Below are 8508 nucleotides of genomic sequence, written 5' to 3' on the forward strand. Positions count from 1 at the left end.
AAGTGGAAGATCGAATCTCATATATGCAGCTTAACATTTAAATATGTTCAGATAATTTTGAACTTTCACATGAATTGAAAACAAGTAGAGTTGAGAGCAGAATCTGGACACCCGTGCGGCTTACTAAGACTATTCGGGTCTAGTCCAGGTTCCGCAACTATCCGGGGCAACACCTCATGGGGCCTATAAGGGCATACATTGGTCCTGTATACATGCTTACATAGTTCATAACATATGCTTATAGTTACGTGGTTCATAATATATGCTTACATAGTTACATAGTTCATAGTACATTATATACAAGTAGTTCATAATACATAGATCTTTCATAATACTTGCTTACATAGTTCATACATATACATGCTTACATAGTTCATAGTTGCTTACATAGTTCATAATATATTGCGCCTGTTACATAATACATACATAGTGGCTGTAATACATACATGTTTCATAATATATACAATGAAAAAAATAAGTAAATTAAAAAAAAACAAGTAGACTAATTTTAATCTCAAGGTCTGATATGGTATCTATACTATTAATTGTCATATAGTTTCATTGTATTAAGCGCATATGTAGTGCTTTGGCTGTCCCACAGAAAAAACATGGTGCATTAAGGCAGTGTATTTAATCCAGTCGCTAAGTACTTGCCTGTAAACTCGGAGATCAGAGATTCGGCTCATCCATGGAAGCTAAATTATTTCTAAATTAAATAAATTCATCAATACGATGGTGGCATGCTTCCTGGTTACTTTCCATCAAAATTTGGGCGATTAGAGCGATGGAAATATACCTGTACAGCCAATGGTGAAACTATGGCATCCCGACCATTGTACCTGTAAAATCTTTTTAATAAAGCAACTCTACATCTACTCTTTGAGTATACTTTAAATCTAGAGCTTTACATATAGGTATCAGCTAGCAAATTCTGGCTGAGTGCGCAAGAAAAGTACAACTTAAAATCATTAAAACATGAGATTTTATTTAGTTCACTTACGGTGTTACACTGTGGTCGTAATTTTGTCATCGATTCCTGTTAAGTTATGAAATTTTGTACACACGCACTTTGTCAATGAAAATGAAATGTGGTAAATTCAAAATTCGATTTAGGATTTGTTTTTTTTTGGGGGGGGGGTTTAATCTTACAAGCAAATTAGTGTAGTATCAGTTTCTTGCAATTAAGAAGCATAAGGCAGAATAAATTTATCATTTAAAGCAAATTACACATAGCACAAACATAACTGAAACAAACGATAAAAACTATCCGACTTCATTGACTTTATTGATCTCCCTGCAAAATTCAATTCCAAAACGAAACTTTGTAATCTTACTACCTGTCATATATTATTTTATAACTACTCGATGTTTCTGGAGAAAACGTCAGCAGTTTTTGTTTCATGAGTAACTTAGTTGCAAAATGAAGTAGAACAACTTATAGCTAAGCATACAAAGCCAAATTCTGTCATCATCTTTCCCCGTTCAATATAGCTTGGGCTTACATAGCCAAAAATTTTATATACAGTAGGCAACACACTTAATATGATCCCGTTTGTCCACGGCTATATTGATAATATTAAACAATGAGAAAATGTATCCTTCAAAATAGCAAGGAAATTTAATTAAATTAATATTAATATAACAAGGAACATAAATATCCACTTTCACAGCATTTTAATTTGGAAAATGCCAAAGTGTGTTTATGAAATGGCCATAACGTTTCTGAAAATGACTTGACGTTGTACCAACAGGCTTAATATTCAGAGAGTATCCGTCATTGGAATTGCAGGATTGAAGGAGACATTACGAATGTAAAATTAAAAAATAGGTTATAAAACAACTTTAGTTTGGCGTATTTAGGGGAAAAAAGTTCTGCACATCATCTTTTTTTATTTTTTTATTTTTTCTCCTGAAGACGAGGGACTCATGTCTGATCTGCTCAAAATTGACAGAGTAATTGAAAATCTAGGTCAGACCAAGGTTTTTCTCCCTGATTTTAAATATTTGTCTAAGATCGAAATTAAAATGTTTAGCGTCTTAAACCCTTACTTAATGACATTTCTCTTTAACTTGGTAATTTTTTAAATGCATTTTAAACAGATTTGGCGACTTTACTTCAGTTTACAAAATTTATTCTGTAACATTTTGATGATATTAACCTAATCGTTTATCAAAATAAACGGTGTGTTTTTGGAGAGGGGATGTTGTAAATTAAAGTGCTCGTTAAGCTCAATATTTCTTTAACAGTACACGCTGAATATTTTAATTCAACACTGTAGATACATTAGGATATTTGTAGCAACAAGAAATAGGAAAAATAAATAACACACTAACCGAGATTTGAATTCCGGACCTCTCGTTTAACTAGCCAGACTTGTTTCCAATTACACCACGAAGATCGGCGGTAAGGAGTGAGAAAACGCCGTTCAACATTATAAAAAAAACTAAGCTAGCTACTTAGATTAGCCACTACTTACATTCCTATCTACTTAGCTATATGCCACTATTATTTGATAGCGCATTTTATCGTGTTTAAACAGCAGTTTAATGTATAACTAGCGTAACATTAATAATAAAAATAATTGTCAAGGTAAGAATTGGGTATTAGGTTACAGGCAGAACGTTCGCAGAGTTTAAAAGGACTAGAAACATTTGTAGAATCTTTTGTTAGTATCTATGACATTGAATGTTGCTCTTATTGTTTGATTTATCCTACATCAGGTGTATTGAAATATCTTTCAGTGTTTTCAGTTGATTTGCTTGGATTTTTCCATTCACTTTAATTTTCTCGGTAAGCAATGAAATCCTTCTTGCCATGATTAACTTATTTGGACGATGTGGAAGCATGTTAAAAGTGCAAACTCTGCAAATGAAGTCATTGTATCACTTTGACAATTTTTACAGTATTTAGGGTTTGTTTACAGCGTAAAGACCGAGCCTAATTCTTATCTCGAAAGTTCAACAAAACAAACGGGATATAAGAATTTTATATTTACACAAAATTGTATTCTAATTATGTAAGTTGTAAAGTTATAAATTGGAGAACTCTTGTATTAAAATAATATAGGCTTCTCATAAGTATTATTCAACTAACGTCTATCTCTGTTCGCTTTATATACATGTAGCCATAATGAATGTGTGAAGTTCTTGGGAAGAAAGAAAAAAAGTTCTGTACACGAAATTCGACCTTACATAGGTATCAAAGTAAAAAGAAATGTAATCGCTAAGTAGGTGTCCTCGCCTATGAATTCGACTGTAGGTTGCAAATGGGCGATGCCTACGCTTGGGTATAGCTTCGCATAATTTGGGAAGGTAGTCGTAAGAATTGCAAACTAACTGCGACTGTAATTATTCAAGCACGCTAATGGCACTGAGATACTTCTTAAAATGTGACAATATGGGTGGAAAACGACGTTTTTCTAATGGCTTTTACTTTAGGTGAAAAGTTCAATTTGCGGTACCATTGTTCCTCATTAAAAAGAAATACGCGAAGAGTTTTAAATTTCACACACATGCAATGCTGACTTTGTATAGTTAAATATCAACATGCAAAAGGGCAGATTTTTATATTAAAAATCTATTACCGTATTTGCCGGCGCTTCTGAAAAACGGAGTGCGTCTTATATGTCGATACTCAGTTTTTGATTACATTCATATCTGGAAATTTCCTCTATTCGGAGTAATGCGATTTTTTTTTCTTGTTTCTTTGCGAATATTACAGTTACGTACAGTGCACGCGCATGCGCTGTCATCGACGATTACAGCTGGATTCGTTGAAACTTTTCAATTTTTGTGAACGACTTTTAAGTGTGTGAAATTTCTACTGTTCAAGTTTCTTAAATTTGTTGTCAAGTTATGACTGAGAAACAACGTCGGCATTGCTATAACGTAGCATACAAGCTACGTGTGATTGCATATGCTAAAGAATATGGAAACAGGGCTGCAGAGCGCCATTTCGGGAAATCCCCAATTGAGAAAATAATAAGAATTTCGCGGAATCAGGAAGAGGATCTAAGAAATGCAACTCACAGTGAAACATAACCATAAATATTTGCAGAAAGTATTACTTTGTATTTGTATTACTTTATATTTAAAATACTATAATCTCAGTCTAATAAACAATAATAAAGTTTTACCCTTCAAAAATGCGTACCAAAAAAGAGGAAAAGACGATATAATTATTCAGCATGTGTTTTTCAAACAAGCAATACAGTGAGGAACCAAATTTCAAATGTAGAGTAGTATTTTTTCATCTTTTAATGATAAAGAATATACAATTTTCTTTTCCGTTTGTTTACTTCATTTCGTTCGTACAGTAAAGAGTTTAGTAAAATTTCTGTATGTTTATTATACAAATTATATAAATAATAGAGCATTCTTTGAACAGTTGAATGGATTATAATTCTGATCAAAAATATTTCATACGGTTTTCTGTTAATTATATTTTAGTTATATCATTATATGTATAATTAAATCCGAATAATATCAATGTTTCGATGTTCACTTTCTGTAAATTTTGAAGTTCCTGTTTAAATCAGAGTTTTTTTAGTTTTCAAACTAAGGTAAGAAAAACACACCACATTAACGTTAATTATAATGGTTACAAATTGGCCGATGCCTGCATTAATCAGCTTTTAAGCAAATAGTAAAACATTCAGCTAATGAAATAGGTACGAGTCTATATCTAATAATATTTCTACCAGATATTTAACAAATTATACTAGTGATTAAAATCTAGCAATAACTTATTAGTTAACCCGCCTTCAACAGAAAATAATTCTCAAACACTTTTACCATCTCCTAACTCTAATCCAACTAATGTTTTTTACTTTATCTAATCTGCGGATATAATTATGCTTTCTTCTTGAAAATTGGAAATTGAGACTCACGTAAAATATCGAAACACAGCTAGCATAAGAACACGTACAGTGTTGTTGTTGTGATTCATTTCACTTTTCTGACAATAACACCAGAACAAGCTCACGAAACTCATCGTGGCTAGGAGTGCAAGTCTGCGCCTGCCGTTGGCAACAGCCTTGAGCACCATACACGTGATAGTACGACTTTGCTCAGCTCCGCCTCAGTTTTGATGGAAACCACTACGGGGTAAACGTTCCGAGGGTCTCCCACCCTTCTTCCCCTAATACCAATCTCTCGAGAGGACTTTTAACTCACCGCGTATTTAGAATGCCCTCATGCCGCACAGACACTACACATTTGCTCATCCATGCCTTCCCCGGTCTTCGAGCCCGGGCATTTCTGTACGGCAGTCAGCGTCGTTAACCACTATCTCAGTTGGGCGGCACATGTTAGAGTAAAAAGGGATATTCAGAATTAAAGTGTAAATGTAATCTGCACGTAGCAAAGTGAATCATTGCGAATCTATCACTCATCTATCTTTGAGGAACATCACCTATCCTGAACCCTACATTACGTATTCCTGAGAAAAAATATTTACACCACTATATCAACATTGAGTGAAAGCTCGTCTCGTTTTGATTTACAACCAGTTTAAATTATGAGCAATAATTTCTACATAACAGTATAATCAATCTAGATTATCCATAAGACGTGGTTGGTACAAATAAATCACATTCTTGAAGAAATGACAATTTGAATTTTCACAGCTCTAGTAAATTATCTGAAATCAGTGAATATTTAAAATTAATCTCCAGATTAAAATTAAAAAAAAACACCGTTTTATTAGCTTCTATTTCTGTCATAGGGGCTCATGCCATAGGGGTCATGTGTTAAATTCTTCGATAAAAATGTTAAAACTGTGAAAGAACTAAAATATTTCGATTTGACATGGTATCCAGGACTTACCTGGATTCGGCACATTCAAGCTCTTCGACTCAAAACAAATGCAATAACTCGCAAAGTTCATCAATTCCAAGGAGCCAACTGGGACCCAAATCCGCATATTCAAAAAATCATATATCCCACAGTAGCTGAAAAGATAGCATTTTATGCAGCAATGTTATGGACACAATGAGAAGAATGAAAACCAAGAACCTCTTAATGAAGCAACGTCTGTTCCCCCCCTGACCCTGTGTAAAGCATATCGAACAACTGCAACCAATGCAACAATAGTTCTAGCAGGACTGATCTATCTTCATATACGAGCTGAATGGGAGGTGCGTATTCAAGAAGCATTCAACTAAAAGGAGACGTAACCTTCAAAGTATCCAATATAGTATTACGTAGAATCCAATATAGTATGAACTACTTACATCATAGATTGAAAGGATCAGGCACGTACATCCTAATCAAAAATATACAAAGTCATTTTATTATGCAATAGACACCTATAATTATATTCATAGATGGCTCCAAAGCTACTGAAGGAGTCAGCAGCGCTTTTGTGCGGTTAGAAGGCGAAAGGGAACTGTACCTGGAAAGGACATTTCAAAGAACAGCGTATTGTTTTTCAAGCTGAAGCATTAGCTATTACAAAAGCCATCCAATATGTTATCAAAATAGCACCAGGAAATGCAATTATCTACACTGATATTATATCTACTTTACTGAATCACAGTTATACCTCCATTTTCACAATATAATAATCAAGTCTGTATACAACTTATATGAGTCAAAGCCCATGTAGTAACGAAGCAGCAAACAGAATAGCTAAGGAAGCAAATAGTAATTATGAAGCAGAGGACCTAAATATCCCGGTATCTTCCTCTCACCTAAAGAAGATTCAACACTAAAAGGCAACACAACAAAGTCAAATGGAATGGGAACCAGGAAGAAACTGGCAGACGCACATTTACTTTCACTCCAAAAGTCAGCTCAAATAGACACACAGTTATTTCACAACTAACTAACTTTTTACGGGTCATAGCTCCCTTCAAACCTATATTCATCGCTTTTGCATCTCAAATACATATGTCTGAGGATTAGAAGGCTCACCTTACCATGTCTTTTACTGTACACTTACTGCTGCCTCTCATTTACCTCAACCGACCTGCAGTATGAACTGCTTTAAGAAGTTCCTTATCAAACAACGTGCACCAATTAAGCATATTTGCAATATAATCAACAGCTATGGGTCAAGATATCTGCAACTAAAATGAAGATGCCAATAAAGATAGACGTTATAATTGCAATAGATAAGTGCTTAAGAAATCAAACTGTTCGTTATGTACGAAGAAACGATCTGTAATTTATGTGTCATTTATGTATTCTCGCCCTTATCTGACCATTACAATTTTTTTATAATAAACTCCTAATAGGAGGGTGGACACAATTTCTTCTAACTTTTGGTACCGCCAGGAGTCTTCACTCTCTGTCATAGGGGAGTCATGTCACCTGCCATAGGACCTCAACAATCATTTATCCTTGTTACAGATGTAAACTGTACTTTGTCTGAATTAGCATTGTTGACAATAACACATGGAAAATGCAGCTTACGAAGAAAATCATTCTGTTCGAGATTAGTTTAATCGAAGGTATTTCAAACATTTTTCCTTTTATATAATCAGACCTAAATTCTTTCGATTTCTTGACATTATTGATGCATCATCTTGGCAGCATCCTGAATGCTTTAAAGATCGATGTTTCGACACTCTTGCGGAGATCCAGCGCGAATCCCAGAACGTGCTTCAGACGCTTCGGAAAGAAGACTTTCAGAATACATTCCAGCATGGTGGAAACGCTGGGAGAGCGGTATTGTTGTACGAGGTGACAATTTTGAAGGTGTGGTAACCATAGAAGTAGAATACTTTCTTGTAAACAAAGCTAGTTTCGAAACTTTTTGATACCATGTAGTAGTTTTTCCACCAGTACAGAGCAATCTGTTTTCGCTTAAAAAATATCAGGGAATTGCAGACTTGAACATCGCTTAAACCTCGACAGTACTCCTCGCTGTTGTTCTGTTAGAGACGCATCTCCTCGCTGCTGTTCTATTTAAAGATTTTGAAAGAAAAAATTTTGTATTCCTGCAGGAATACAAAATTTTAGTTACTAACACTGCAGTTAAAAGTATTATTGAAAGAGAAAATTGCATTTAAATTTAAGAATTCATTTTAGGTATTGATTATTGGATGTACAGGAAATTTGTTGTAAGTATTTTTAAGATAGAATTAATATCGAATTAATTAGATAGATTTGAATTGATATTGAAGATTGAGGTTTATATATGGAGTGGATTGTTCATATTATGTTTGTGTTCTCGTTGGTTTCTAACCATTTTATTTATTATTTTATTCTGCTTATTTTGTGTGAATGGTTATGTCTGGTATGTACATGGATTTTCGGCTTCGCATACAGCCAGTCGTATTTATTATTTCGTTCTGTTTCGTTTATTAACCTTTTGTTGTTGTTGTTGCTACTCGGGGCCCGTGCTTGGTTTTTCCGTGGCTCTAATTTGTCTAATTGCTAGTTGATTTACGTGACACTTTAATTCTTTTTTGAGTAGTGCTGCTGGGACTCTTGTTTCATCGTTTTTTTGTTGGAAAGGCCATCCTCTACTTAAGCCATAAGGGCGATTTGGAGGCTGGGAGG

Source organism: Stegodyphus dumicola, chromosome 8, assembly GCF_044657685.1.
Source record: "Stegodyphus dumicola isolate Sdum_Otavi_A_Nest chromosome 8, ASM4465768v1".
NCBI lineage: Eukaryota > Metazoa > Arthropoda > Arachnida > Araneae > Eresidae > Stegodyphus > Stegodyphus dumicola.